This window comes from Chiloscyllium plagiosum, unplaced genomic scaffold (genome assembly GCF_037043375.1).
Source record: "Chiloscyllium plagiosum isolate Xiang-an unplaced genomic scaffold, Cpla_swu_hap1 HiC_scaffold_8, whole genome shotgun sequence".
NCBI lineage: Eukaryota > Metazoa > Chordata > Chondrichthyes > Orectolobiformes > Hemiscylliidae > Chiloscyllium > Chiloscyllium plagiosum.
This window is the reverse complement of record NW_028270146.1, coordinates 48,070,592-48,084,682: the sequence shown is the minus strand read 5'-3', so window position 1 is coordinate 48,084,682 and position 14,091 is coordinate 48,070,592. Positions and strand designations below refer to the sequence as shown.

Genomic DNA, 14,091 nt, shown 5'->3' with positions numbered 1-14,091 from the left:
GATTTAAACAATACTCTTGTATCAACCAGATTCCAGTATCCATTCAGTGAGCCCACTCCTAATATAGAGGAAAATAGAAATTCTGCTGTTGTTCACTGAATTATGTGAAGCCATGCCAGAGTCTGCTTTATTGGGATTTTAATCTTCAGATCTTTGAATGTGCCACAAGATCTACCATTGCTGTTGAACTGGAGAGCTAATGTTGGTGAATTGATTTTGAGGGATAAAGATAATGACAGAATGTTTTTCAATTTGTTTCCAAGACTGATGGTCAAAAATAAGGGACAATGCAGTCAAGGGTACATTTCTTTTACAAATGGAGTTAGGATTGGATAAGAATGGGAACTTGAATCCCTTAAAAATGATGCTGGCTCAGGTCCTTACAGAATCTTGACTGGTTACATATCTTTTGCTGTACAGTTTTACAAGACAACTTTTAATTTTCTACGGTCTCCATTTGACTCTGTAAAATGTTCCTTCCTTTCTCAATCTGAGAGGGTTTTATTTAGGTGTACCAGATAACCTTCCACACTCTTCCATTTCTTCTACGGCTCCATATGGACTTCTGTTTAACAAGATTCCTCATGGTAGATTGGTAAGCCAGGTTAGATCATATAGAATACTGGCCATTTGGATATAGAACTAGCTTGAAGGTAGAAGACAGAGGTTGGTGGTGGAGGATTGCTTTTCAGACTGAAGGCCTGTGACCAGTGGTGTGCCACAAGGATCAGTGCTGGGTCCACTACTTCCCCCACCTTACGTAAGCTGCCTTCTTCCTTTTGACGAAAAGTTCCTCTGTTCTCGTCATCCAAGGTTCCTTAATCTTACCCCTTCTTACCTATCTCAGAGGAACAAATTTTTTGTATCACTTGCAACAACTGCTCCTTAAATAGTCTCCACATGTCTGCTATGCCCTTTCTGTGGAACAATTGCTCCCAGTCTGCACTTCCCAATTCCTGTCTGATAGCGTCATAATTTCCTTTTCCCCAATTAAATATCTTCCCTCAGTAACTGCTCCTTTCACTCTCCAAGGCTATGGTAAATGTGAGGCAGTTGTGATCACTGTCACCAAAGTGCTCTCCCACCGCGAGATCTGACACCTGTCCTGGCTCATTGCTGAGCACCAAATCCAAAATGGCCTCTCCCCTCGTCGATCTGTCTACATACTGAATAAGGAAACCGTCCTGAACACACCTGACAAAAAAGGTTCCATCCAAACCATCTGCACTTAGGAAGTTCCAGTCGATGTTGGGAAAGTTGAAATCACCTATAACAACAATCCTGCTACTTCTGCATTTTTCCAGAATCTGCCCGCCTATTGAGTTCTTCAATCTCTCTACAGCTAATAGGTGGTCTGTAGAAAGCCCCCAGTGTGGTGACTGTTCCCTTGTTGTTCCTAACTTCCACCCATACTGGCTCAGTAGACAAACCTTCCTCAACAACCTTCGTTTCTGTAGCTGTGATGCACTCTCTGATTAGCAATGCGATATCCCCTCCTCATTTTCCACCCCTCCGCCCCTGTTCTTTTTAAACATTCTAAACCCTGGAACATCAAGCAACCATTCCTGCCCCAGTGAAACCGATGTCTCCATTATGGCCACAATATCGTAGCCCCAAGTACTGATCCATGCTCTAAGTTCGTCACTCTTATTTCGGACACTCCTTGCATTAAAGCAGACACACTTTAACCGATCCCTTTGTTTCATCGTGTGAGAAACTTTCCTGATAGATTCAATACATCCTGTGACTGCCCCATCTGCAACTGACCCCCTCTTAGACATGTGGCTCTGATTCCCACCCCCCTGCCAAACTAGTTTAAACCCTCCTGAATCACACGAGTAAATCTCCCACCAAGGACATTTGTGCCCCTCCAGTTCAGGTGCAACCCGTCCTTCATGTACAGGTCCCACCTTCCCCAGAAGGTATCCCAATGGTCTAGGTATCTGAAGCCCTCCCTCCTGCACCAGCCTCGCAGCCACATGTTAAGCTGCATTCACTGGCTGTTCCTCATCTCACGATCTCGTGGCACCAGTAGCAAACCTGAGATCACTATTCTACTTGTCCTGCTCTTCAGCTTTCAACCTAACTCGCTGTAAGTGACTTTTCATCATTATTGACATGGTCCAGAAAGGGAAGCTGCCATCCTGCTTTGATGACAAGGACCTGAAAGTATTGATGAATGGGATAGTTGCAAGAGGGCCATACTTTTCTCTGCTGATAGGCAAAGTAGATCATACCTGTAAGCTTAGCCAGTCTAGACAAAGATGATTGGGTTAGTAAAGTATCCCAGCTGAGAAACAATGCACGGTACTGCAGGAAGAATGCGAATGGTCTTCTAAACTCTGTGTTGGTAATATCCACCAGATTCTCTCACTCACACGGTCAGCACTCACTGTAATTCTCCACACATCTCTAACCAAGACTAACGGACTACAACACTGTCTATTGCAAACATCATGTCCACTCGATGGCTCTCGCCTCATCTTTGCAAACTACTAACCTTTCCTTCCTTTTGCACTTCCTACTCAGTCAATTTCTGTCCCATACATTTCTCCTTTTTGTCTCATTGTATGAATAAAACATCTCACAATTGGACCAAGAAGGTGAAGACTGGCATGGGTAGTCATGGCGGACATAAAGTTCCTTGCTCCAAATGAAGGGAAGATCTTGGATTTGTCTGAAGAAGAATACATCGACTCTCATGATGGCGTGACATTGAGTACCTCCACTGGCAACCAACCCAGTAAGTTTCATTGTCCTGTTCTGTTCTCCCACTATCACCAACACCAACTGAATCTTAACATGCACAACCTTTTATATCTTATAAACAGCTAATTCCCTCTTTTCTCGTACGCAGTTACTTGCACAACCCAGATCAATTTTGATCCAAAGAGGCTGAGAGCATCACAGATCCTCAGCCTCACCTTCATCTCTATCTCTCAGGAGGAAGTCATTCAACCCTCAGAGGAAGTACCAGCACCTTCACCTACAACTTTCACCAACTTGGGGACTTTCACCTTGGTGGGTTCACTACTTAGATTAGACTCTGAGGCATAATCCTTTTTATTACTCATCCATGGGGTGAGGTTACCTCTGGGTAAGTCAGCATTTATTGACCATCCCTAATTGCCCAGAGGGCAGATGAGACTCAACCACATGGTTGTGGGTCTGGACTCATATATAGACTAGATCAGTTAAGGATGACAGTTTTTTTAAAAGAAGGATGTTAGTGAACCAGATGTGTTTTTTTGTCAATCAACTGTGGTTTCATGGTAATCGTTATATTCTTAATTACAGATTCATTATTTTTTAAGTTCAAATTCCACAATCTGCTATGGTGGGATTCAAACCCAGCTTCCCAGACCATTCCTGGGAATCCCAACCTCGCCATCAAACCAGCGGAACCAATCCCAACCTCACCATCAAACCAACAGACAAAGGGGGTGAAGTGGTAGTTTGGCGCACCGACCTCTACACTGCTGAAGCCAGGCACCAACTCGAAGACACCTCCTCATACCGCCCCCTCAACCATGACCTCACACCCCATCAAACCATCATTTTCCAGACCATACGCAATCTCATCACCTCAGGAGATCTCCCACCCACAGCTTCCAACCTCATAGTTTTGGAACCCTGCACCGCCCGATTCTACCTCCTTCCCAAGATCCACAAGTCTAATCACCCCAGCTGACCCATCGTCTCAGCCTGTTTCTGCCCCACCGAACTCCTCTCCTACCTCGATACTGTCCTATCCCCCAAGTCCAGGAACTCCCCACATACGTTTGGGACACCACCCATGCTCTCCACCTCCTCCGAGACTTGTATTTCCCCGGCCCCCAATGCCTCATCCTCATCATGGAGATCCAATCCCTCTACACCTCCATCTGCCATTACCAGGGCCTCTAACCCCTCCGTTTCTTCCTCTCCCGACGTCCCCAACAGTACCCTTCCACTGACACTCTAATTTGTTTGGCTGAACTGGTCCTCACCCTCAACAATTTCTCTTTAGAATCCTCTCATTTCCTCCAGACCAAAGGGGTAGCCATGGGCACCCGTATGGGCCCCAGCAATGCCTGTCTCTTTGTCGGCTACATAGAACAGTCCATCTTCCGTAGTTACACTGGCACCACTCCCCACCTCTTCATCCGCTACATTGATGACTGCATCGGCGCTACCTCGTGCTCCCGCGAGGAGGTTGAGCAGTTCATCAACTTCACCAACACATTCCACCCTGACCTTAAATTCACATGGACCATCTCTGACACATCCCTCCCCTTTCTGGACCTCTCCATCTCGATCAATGACGACCGACTCAACACTGACATTTTTTACAAACCCGGTAAAAACAATGACTGCAGATGCTGGAAACCAGAATCTGGTTTCCAGCATCTGCAGTCATTGTTTTTACCTAGTTGATTTAACCCTACTGCGAATCCTCTTGCAAGGATGCCTGCCTTGAAGCCTTGATGCCTCCTCTCTCTAGACTCTCTGCCTTTATTCCTGATGAACGTCGATTTTTTACAAACCCACCAACTCCCACAGCTACCTGGATTACACCTCTTCCCACCCTACCTCCTGCAGAAATGCTATCCTGTACTCCTAATTCCTCCGCCTCCGCAGTATCTGCTCCCAGGAGGACCGGTTCCACCACAGAACACACCAGATGTGTTCTTTAAAGACCGTAATTTCCCCTCCCATGTGGTTGAAGATGCCCTCCAATGCATCTCATCCACATCCCACACCTCTGCCCTCAAACCCCACCCCTCCAACTGCAACCAGGACAGAACGCCCCCTGGTCCTCACCGTCCACCCCACCAACCTCCACATAAACCACATTATCCGCTGATATTTCTGCCACCTACAAACGGACCCCATCACCAGGGATAAATTTCTCTCCCCACCCCTATCCGCTTTCCTCAAAGACCATTCCCTCCGTGACTACCTGGTCAGGTCCATGCCCCCCAACAACCCACCCTCCCTCCTTACACCTTGCCCTGCCACCGCAGGAATTGCAAAACCTGCACCCACACTTCCCCCGTCACCTCCATCCAAGACCCCAAAAGAGGCCATCAATGTTTCAACTGCACTTCCACCAATGTCATTTATTGTATTCGTTGCTCCCAATGTGGTCTCTTACATTGGGGAGACTGGACGCCTTCTCGCAGAGCGCTTCAGGGAACATCTTTGGGACACCCGTACCAATCGACTTCACCGCCCTGTGGCCAAACATTTCGACTCCCCCTCCCACTCTGCCAAGGACATGCAGGTCCTGGGCCTCCTCCACCGCCACTCCCTCAACCACCCGACGCCTGGAGGAAGAATGCCTCATCTTCCGCCTCGGAACCCTTCAACCGCAGCGCATCAATGTGGACTTCACTAGTTTCCGCATTTCCCCTCCCTTCACCTTATCCCAGTTCCAAACTTCCAGCTCAGCACCATCCTCATGGCCTGTCCCACCTTCTGCTCCACCCTCCTCTCCAACATTTACCGCTTCCTCCATCCACCTATTGCACTCTCAACTACCTTCTCCTCAGCCTCACCCCCTCCCATTTATCTCTCCATCCCCGAGGCTTCCAGCCTCATTCCTGATGAAGGGCTCCTGCCCGAACCGTTGATTTTCCTGCTCCTTGCTTGCTGCCTGACCTGCTGTGCTTTTCTAGCACCACTCTAATCTCGTCTCTGGATTAATACTCTAGCGATAATACCACTAGGCCATCATTTCTTTATTAATCTGTTGAATGCATCTTTGACAATTTCTACAGCTGGTTGAGTAAGAAATGCCCAGGTGTTGGGCAGTCAGGGAACCTCAGGAGCCCAGTTACCTCCTCAGGCCCACACAGTCTTTGACCTCTTGGTTGGGCAGTTAATGATTTCATCAAAATGTACAGAGGGGAACAGGAGCAGCAGGCAGGTTTGGTTGAGGCACTCATTAGGCTGATTGAAGTATAATGTTATCAACCGATGTTAACAGTGCCGTGCTGGCTCTGGAATGTTGGGAGTCTGGTTACCACCATTGAAACACATATCCAGTACTCTGTGTCTGCTGGATATATACACACAAACCTGCACTCCATCACTATAGTAACAGATGCTCAGCATCAATGGCAAGATGAGAGTGGGAAGTGGGATCTCCAGATTCCCCTTCCTCTCAGAGATAAACTAATGTCAGTAGGCACCCGTAGGGAGGAGGAGTCACATACAGAGGCTTCTAGAAGCTTCCTATCAGCACATACCAGAGGTGTTTGGCCTGTTCACCTCCCTCTTACAAATGATGTTAAAGCCTACAAAAGGCAAGCATGTATCTGGACAGGAGCTTCTTAGCAGGCCTGAGTTTTCTAGGCTAAACCACTCCTTAGGACAACCAGTTGAGTCTTCTAGGCCAACAGGTCCAAATATAGAGCACCTCATCTGTGGACGTTTGGACTACACTTATATTGAGTGGGAGGTTAAGGAACATAAAACTTACTGAGGACCAGGACCTATAGGCAATATAACCAACAGAACGTTATGTAACTAAGTGAATTTGAAACGAAGCTCATTCATCTTGGAAACAGTTTTAAATTTGGTTCTGTCAGACTTCTCATGCTGAACAGTTCATAACACTGTCTTGGTCTCTTGGATTTCCCTCTCAGTCAATATCCTCATCTCCATTGTTAGAAAATTTCTATTAAGCCACATTTCTTCTGCATTGAGGAAATAACCTTCCTTTGTCAGCTTCTGTAGTGAATTGCACAGCTTGTCATAATGATGCAGCAAAGCATTTCTAGGTATTAGTGCAGTTCAGACATTGGAATCTCATCTTAGGGAGGCCTTTAGTCCATTCCACAATGACTTAGGTGGGATTGTGGGCAGTGTTGTATCTCCATTAAGTGTCAGTCTGAGGATTACATAAATGGGTCATCAGCCATGTTTAGAGGGTGTACCACTTGTCTCCCAATAGCCATTCCTGAGACACAAGGACTTGGAAAGGAATATGTAGAATACATGCATAATGGTAGCTCCCAGATTATCTGGCGCATATGTCCAAAATCTACCACTGATGGTCACAAATAATTTGAGTATTGATGGAATAGAAGCTTTTCCTGTTGCTGGACTCCGCAGTTTGGTAATTTGGGCATTCTGAGAACAATTTGGGTGTAGTCAATTGTGCCTACACCTATAGGAAGTCAGCAATGGTGGAGAACCCCATTGGCAAAGCTCCTTGGCTCTCCTTGTCATAATGGAAGATATAAATTGTGTTGGCGGTATTGTGGCACAGTGTTAGTGTCCCAACCGCTGGGTCAGAAGATCTGGGTTTGAGTCCCACCTGCTTCAGACATATGTCATAATGTGTCTGGGCAGGTTGATTAAAAATATTTATAAACTGGTCTCAACTGGAGAAAGTAGCATCAGTAATAGTCACTTGCATTTGTGGGTCAAAGGTTGCGCAATGCCACACAGGTCCCTGGATACTTTCTGAAACAAAAATCTGGCATAAAAATTCAAGGCAGTTTAATGTTGGTCACCCATTCCTGCAAGTGCAAATCTTACTCAAGTAGATTTGAGATAAGAAAACTGCAGATGCTGAAATCCAAAATAGACAGGCAGGAGGCGAGAAGAACATAGCAGGCCAGGCAGCATCAGGAGGTAGAGAAGTCGATGTTTTAGGTGTAATCCTTCTTCAGGACCCTTGCTCCAGTAGATGACCTGAGACATCTTTAATCTGTAACTGCAATGTCTTCCTGAAAGCTGTGGAAAATGACGGCAAGGAATTTAGGTCATATCATCCCGTCTGCCTCCTCAGAGATCAGGGGTGGGGACGTGGTCTTCTCCTATGTGGCAGCCATTGGAGGTTACTGTTCTTTTGAGCTTCCTGACAACATTATAACTGCTCTCTCCTTCAAAGCAATCTTCATCTATGCAGCAAAGTTGCAAGGAGTCCACCAATTGCCAAGTCCATATCAGATTCGTGAGCTGATCATTTGTGGGGAGTGTCCAAAATAGAACAGCATTTTACTAACAGTAGTACTGACTTCTCGCGTGAATCACAATGAAGCATGACATATAGCATCACACAGTCGGCCACAGAGGTTTTACAATGAATGCAATATCAGGTCTCAATAAGTAGCTCTGAGCTGTGTAGCATTATCTAGATGCATGTTGCAGATTCAAAGTGCAAGAACTACATTGAGGAAGTGAAATTCTGGAGTTAATCCATCATGCCAGCATCTGCATCCAAAAGAACCCATCCATGACCATCACAAACCATGTCCTTACATACTTACAGTTCAGCGTGCAAATGTAGCAGCTCCAAAATGTCAGATGTAAAATGTATAAAATGTGATTTAGAAATTGTAAATCCATGTGAGACTTTCAAGTTTTTACCCAAATAGATTTGCTTACCTGATATGACAAACAGGCAATTAGTACAAAATATGAAATAGCCTTGATTGTTTGAGGCCATAATTTTTAATGTTCATTCCTCAAAAAGAATGACCTCCCATGAATTGCAATTTGATATCTAATGGGTTGCATTATTGAATCTGTGGATACATGAATGATGCTATTGGCCTTTGCAGGGCCTCACATTTAAACAATTTTATTCTGTATGAAGAGACAGACATTACCTTGCCCAGTCGGTACACTGGAGAGCAGTGCAAGTCATATAGGCTGGCAGCCTGTGAGTATGCACAAAGTGAGTCAGCACAAGGAAAGCCATAAGATTCATCCCATGTGTATGCATGACATGCTTGTTTACCCCCGTGTGTAGAACAACCTGGCAGAATAATGTAAGTCGTGTGTCCCTGAGCTCCATAGTGGAGTATGGAGTGACTGATGTGATGTATACTGCTTCAAAATCAGCCAAATAAGAACATAGAAAATAGGTGCAGGAGTAGCCATTCAGCCCTTTGAGCCTGCAACACCATTCAATATGACCATGGCTGATCGTGCAATCTCAGTATCCAATTCCTACTTTTTCTCCATTTCCTTTGATCCCTTTCGCTGCAAGGGCCACATCCAGCTCCCTCTTGAATATATTTAGTGAAATGGCCCCAACAGCTTCCTGTGGGAGAGAATTCCACAGGTTCACAACCTTCAGAGTGAAGAAATTCTTCCTCATCTCAGTCTTGAATGTCTTACCCCTAACGATGTAATGAGGCTGACAATTTGGCAATACTCATTTGTGTGGTTTAAGGTTAGAAGAGTACAGAATTATGGAGAATGCAGGACATTGTGGTGAGGTCAGAGTTGTCTGAAGCTCCAGAGAAGTAAGCAGCACACTATTGCTGCCAGGTAAACATTCTGTCTTTTAGAGAGTCATAGAGTCACAAAACACGAAAACAGACTCTTTGGTCCAACTTGTCCATGCAGACCAAGTTTCCCAAACTAAACTAGTCCCACTTGCCTGTATTTGGTCCATATCCCTCTAAACCCTTCCTGTTCACATATCTATCCAAAAGTCTTTTAAATGTTGTAACTTTTCCTGCATCTACCACTTCCTCTGGCAGTTGCTCCTCAGGTCCCTTTAAATCTTTTTCCTCTCCCCTTAGTTTTGAACGTCAGGATGTGGTGCCATCTAGCTTCTCAGGTAAGAAGAGTAGACTTAAGAGCACCATAGAAACGAGGTGAGTTTAGCCATTATTGAGGTATAAATGCATGATAATTGCCACTCATTAGCGAGATTCAGAACTTGGGTTAAATATCAAGGGACAAATCAGAAATTTCTTGCATGAGGGTGAAAATCATATTTTTCCATTTTTGCCATATTTTTTCAACATTCTCACAATTTTCCATGCTGCTTAAGGAAGTGGAGAGTTCAGCCCAGACCTCTGCTTCTAACCACAGATGCTGCCTGATCTGAGTTTTCTGGCACTTCTGTATTCCAGCATCCATAGCATTTTGTATTTGTATAAAGATAAAGTACATGAGGAGGCTTGGAAGGTAAGTTAGCAGAGATATCAGGTTGTATTTCTTCAGAGGACAATTAGAACCAGTATTCTAGATTTCATTGAGAAATAAAAATTCTAATGGGAAGACAGCAATTTTGGTATTATAGAAAAATGAAATAAAGTGGCCTACTTCCTTCAACCTTAATATGTCTTATGTACCATTTAATATGAACCTAATATCATGTGTTTATGTGAAGCTGAATCTTACAAGATGCCAGATTCTCCACTCTGGCTGGAAATTTGGGGAAGACTCTATTCAGGGCAACAATGACTGTCATGCAGCATTTCAGTTGGAGGGGAGATTTTCACCTCTCAGGAACCGGATGTCCTGCATAAGAAAAATGCAGACCAATCCAAGGCTTACATCTCACTAGAACTTTGTAGCAGAACCATGAGGCATTGAATGGGGATTTGGGTAAGCTGGCAGGCCTTGGGAACAGGGGCTGAATGGGCAGGGGGACTTGGGTTTCAGAGGCTAAGGGGGACTGGCAACAATGGGGAGCAGTTCATATAATGTACCCAGAAGTACATTAAAGAGGGACTCTTCTGCACCAACCTACCACTAGCCCATGCAGGAAAACCTATCAGGTTGGGTGCTTGGAGTGAACTTCTCCCACTATTGCTTAAATCCTATAGTGATGAATGAGATCCTGTAGTGGGAATGAATTGCTCATTTAAGCACCTCAGTTGGCCCACAAATGGATGAGCTGGCCACAGCAATCCCCACTATATACCCCTGTTATAAAAGTAGTAATAGCTAGGTAATTGGTCACCCACTGGATTTAATGAGACTCCACCTTCAAACTCACTGACTGAGAAATGTAAAAATCCAGCTTGTGATATTATCTATTTTCACATGATAAGTTTTAACAAGCAGTTTAGGTTAGATTAGAACCCCTACAGTGTGGAAACAGGCCCTTCAGCCCAACAAGTCCACACCGACCCTCCGAAGAGCAACCCACCCAGACCCATTCCCCTACATTCACCCCTGACTAATGCACCTAACACTATGGGCAATTTAGCATGGCCAATTCACCTGCCCTGCACATCTTTGGACTGTGGGAGGAAACCCACGCAGATACAGAGAGAATATGCAAACTCCACACAGACAGTCGCCCAAGGCGCTGGAATTGTACCTGGGACCCTGGTGTTGTGAGGCAGCAGTGCTAACTACTGAGCCACCGTGCCGCCCACTAATGATAAGATTAGATTCCCTACAGCGTGGAAACAGGCCCTTCGGCCCAACCAGTCCACACTGACCCTCCAAAGAGTAACCCACCCAGATCCATTTCCCTCTGACTAATGAACCTAACACAATAGGTAATTTAGCATGTCCAATTCACCTGCAGTAGGAAACTGGACCACGCGGAGGAAACCCACGCAGACACGGGGAGAATGTGCAAACTCCACACAGATAGTCATCCGAGGCTGGAATTGAACCTGGGACCCAGGTGCTGTGAGGCAGCAGTGGTAACCACTGAGCCACCGTGCTTCCAGCATCTTTACGTAGGTACACAAGATCAGCATGTTACGTATGTAACAATCACAATTAATAAAATTAACTGATTAAGAACCTGCAGTTATTATGATATGGTTGTATTTTATCTTTCAACAGATATTCAAATTAGTGATGCTAAAAGAATTGATGAATATCAGATATATTTACATGCAGGTATGTGTCAAACAGACTGTAATCATATTTAAATCAGCTTCTCTGACAGTAAAATGCTATTCAGCAGTAATGTTGAAACAATGTGCAACTAATGTTTTGATTGCCATAACTTTTTTGGTGTGCTGCAAACCTACATTGTGCGTAGCAATGTTATTTGAAATAATTTGCATGCAAGCAAATATTTTAGTTTTGAATATCGGGAATAAGAATGTTCTTGAGCTGAAGAAATTCATTATGTGCAATCTATGCAATGATATCACAGCGTTGAAAGGCCAACAGAACAATGACCATTAGTGTACAGCCATAATGGAAGCATAATTATTGTCACATTTTGTTATTCTCTTTATTACTGTGACCAAAAGAAACTTGCTTGATTAAAAATGATAAGTTTACAATTACTAATTTATTGTAGCTACAGTTTATTCGTTTGTAACAGGATGTTTGCTGTTTAAGAGCTGAGCAAATATGTTGGGTTAGTTCATTGAGTTGAATTGAATTTATTGTCATGTGTACCGAGACACAGTGAAAAGCTTTGACTTGTGAACAGATCACATAGCTAAGTAGCAAAGATAAGTAAATAATAGGTAAACAGTGGCAAAATCAAAAACACAGGTACAGGTGAACATTAAGAGTTTGTGAGTCCATTCAGTATTCTAACAACAGTAGGGTAGAAACTGTTACGAAACCGGCTGCATGTGTTCAGGCTTCTGCACCTTCTCCCCAAATGATAGAGGTTGTAGAAAAACAATGCCAGGGTGGGATGGATTTTTGAGAATGATGGTTGCCTTTCCTTGACAGCGGGCCTGGTAGATGGTAAATTAAAAATCATACGACACCAGGTTATAGTCCAACAGGACTATAATCTTGTGTTGTGTGTTATCTGACCTTGTCCACCGAGTCCAACACCGGCTCCTCCTCATCAAGATTAACCTAAGCAGCATTGTTGCTGATGTGCTGCTTATCAGATCTGCATGCATTCAATTGATAATGATTGACTTGCATATACTGTAGATAAGGGGAAAATAATTAGAAGCAGCCAACATGATTTTCACAAAGGAAGGTTGGGCTGGCAGGGATGATTGTTTTTTTTTGAGAAAATGACAAACTTAATGGAAGGAAGAATCACAAACAGTGCACATGCTATAGTTCAATTTTCAGGAATCCTTTGGGAAGACACCACATGGGAGAATGCAGCGGAGAACAAAGTATGGACTAAGTGAAGGGTAACTAATTGAATTGAATTGAAATGTTCAGAGGTCAGGGAGCGGAGAGTGGGTGTTGGATTTTTTGAATGACCATTTTATTATTTAGATGATAAGAAATTGGTACAGGAGTAAGCCATTTGGCCCCTTGAGCTTGCTCCGCCATTCAATAGGTTCGTGGCTAATCCAAATTCCTCATGTTCATTTTCCTGTGTTTTCATCGTAACCCTTGATTCATTTACTGATAAAGAATCTATTTGTCTCAGTCTTAAACATGTGTAAGGTCCCTGAGCCCACAGCTCACTCTGATAAGGAGTTCCTAAGACTCTCAACCTTCAGAGAAGGAATTCCTCCCCATCACAGTCTTAAATTGGTGCCCCTTTATTTTGAGACAATGCGTCTGGTCCTACATTCTCTCATGAGCCCTTTAAGAATCCTGTATGTTTCAGTGAGATCACACCTCATTCTTCTAAAGTTCAGTGAGTAGACTCCTATCTTGTTTAGCCTTTGTTCATACTGGGGATCATCCTAATGAAGCTTCTCTGAACTGCTTCTGATGAAATGATATCATCCCTTAAACAAGGGGACCAAAACTGCTCACAGTACTTGAGATGTAGTTTATCAGCACCTTGTACAGATGCAGTAAGATTCTCTACTCTTATACTCCAACCTGCTTGAAATAAAGACCAACATTCTATTAACCTTCCGATTACATGCTGCATCTATGTGATAGCTTTCTGTGTTTGTGCACATATCACTTTGTGTTGCAACTTTCGGCAGTTTTTCTCTATTAAATAATACTCAGCTCATTTGTTCTCCCTTTCAAAAATAACAACTTCACATTTTCCCACATAATACTCTATTAAACCAACTTGTTGCTCACTTGCTTAACCTATCAATGTCTCTGTAAACTGTTTGTTTCCCTCTTACTCCTTGCCTTTCCAACTTTTTTTTGTGTTGTCTGCAAATTTAAGCAATAGTGGGAGTACATTCACTTCCTTTCTTCAAGTCATTTATATATATATTGTAAGCATTTGCAGTCCCAGCATGATTCCCTGTAGAACCTCATTTGTCACAGGTCACCAACTTGATAAAAGAACTCCTTATCCCACATCACTGTTTCCTGCCCATTAGTCAATTTTCTTTATCCATACCAAAATGATCTTCAGGAGGCAGAATGCACAAACGCTGGCAAATCTAGCTTTCAGGACCTTTTTTTTTCTCTAAGGGCCTCAATTACAAACAAGTGTTTGGCTATCTGTCCAAAATGGGCTGAAGCAGCAGCCAA

General features: G+C 43.9%; 1 long non-coding RNA gene across 1 annotated transcript in view; it reads left to right on the top strand.

Annotated features, from left to right (window-relative positions):
• Positions 1 to 11,672, top strand: part of LOC122553538 (uncharacterized) — a 54,057-nt gene extending 42,385 nt beyond the window's left edge. The window contains exons 2-3 of the long non-coding RNA XR_015757891.1: positions 11,279 to 11,439; positions 11,545 to 11,672. This is a non-coding gene — a long non-coding RNA (uncharacterized LOC122553538). The remainder of the gene's footprint in view (positions 1 to 11,278; positions 11,440 to 11,544) is intronic.
• Positions 11,673 to 14,091: the final 2,419 nt, after the last annotated feature.